This window comes from Egretta garzetta, unplaced genomic scaffold (assembly GCF_000687185.1).
Source record: "Egretta garzetta isolate BGI_Z169 unplaced genomic scaffold, ASM68718v1 scaffold376, whole genome shotgun sequence".
NCBI lineage: Eukaryota > Metazoa > Chordata > Aves > Pelecaniformes > Ardeidae > Egretta > Egretta garzetta.
This window is the reverse complement of record NW_009260017.1, coordinates 4,764-6,093: the sequence shown is the minus strand read 5'-3', so window position 1 is coordinate 6,093 and position 1,330 is coordinate 4,764. Positions and strand designations below refer to the sequence as shown.

The 1,330-nt window shown below is 67.1% G+C and overlaps 1 protein-coding gene across 1 annotated transcript in view; it reads right to left on the bottom strand.

Moving 5' to 3' along the window:
- The window catches only part of IGSF9 (immunoglobulin superfamily member 9), a 23,369-nt gene that overhangs the window by 18,495 nt on the left and 3,544 nt on the right, over nt 1–1,330 (bottom strand).

Sequence of the window (1,330 nt, the reverse complement as noted above, 5' to 3'; positions counted from 1 at the left end):
CCTCCCCAAGCTGCCAGCCTGCCTGCAAAATCCCTCCCTACACCCTTCCCCCTTGCCTTTCAGACACCGCTCCCCTGCAGCCTCGGCCGCCCTTTCCCTGAGGAGCCCCCCCGGCCGCCTCACCCTGAGGAGCCCTGCTAAGCCCCAGGCATCCCCACACCATCCCCTCTCCCCCTAAGGGGGGGGCCCAGGCTGAACCCCCCGCTCGCCTCCCGGCGTGAGCCCTACAGACCCCCAAGGGGCACAGTGGGGGGGCTCTCCTGGGCCACGGGGCCCTTGCCCAGAGCAGGCACCAGCCCCACGCCCCATGGCCTCTTTGATGAGGAGGAGGATAAGGGCGCAAAGCGACAGCCCTTTAATCCCCTGGGCTATTATCAGAGCCATAATCGGCTCAGGCGTGCAGCAAGCAATTGGCTCAGCCCCGGCCGGGGTGCACAGCCAACGGCACCCACTGCCCCGACACCCCAGGGCTACGTGCCCCTGACCCCTCTGCAGGCACCCGCACCCAGAGAGCTGCTCCAGGCTGGGGACGAGGGTTTAGCCCCAGGCATGCCGTTGTCCAGGGTGGCCTGGCTCCCAGCGCAGCAGGGCCACAGCCGGGGTGGTGGCAGCACTGCAGGCAGCTCTGGGCACTGGAGCTCCCGTTGATAGCCCAGAGCTCCTCAGCACCAGCATCTTCCCGAAGGGTTTCCAACAACGCAAGTTTTGCTGAACCCCCCTCTTCCCTCAGCTCTGCCCAAGAGCTCGCTGTGACTGTCCCCATGCACTGCCCGAGCCACCGGGGCCCAGGCTGGGCGCCGCACGCGTGCTACCAGCAGCAGGAGGATGCATCCTGCCAGACGAGCCTGGTGAGGAGGAGGAGGCGGCGCGGTGGGACCTGGGCAGGCTGGTTTGGGCACAGTGGCGAGGAGGTTGAGGGACAGGATCACATGCTGAGCGCTGGGGCCACGCAGCCCTGTGCTAACCCAGCACACAAATGGGCAAACCCCTCCAGCAGCTGCAGCCACCCCCACATCTCCCACCCCTCCCCACGGCCAGCTCCGACACAGACCCACAGACAGATCTATCTGGGTGCCTCAGGGACAGATGGACATGTCTGGATGCCTCCGGCAGCATCCCTCACTCGGAGCACCAAGGAACACCCTAGGCAAACCCTGAACACAAAGGGGGCGGCAGGAACAGAGAGAGGGATGGGAGCCACCCATGGGCAAAACACCTGTGGGACAAGGGGTGTCCCCCCCCCTCGCCCCAGAGCCGGCTCCCACAGCGAGCCCTGGGAAGCCCAGGAACCCCCATCCCTGCCCGCAGCCGCCAGCACCCCGCGCCACGT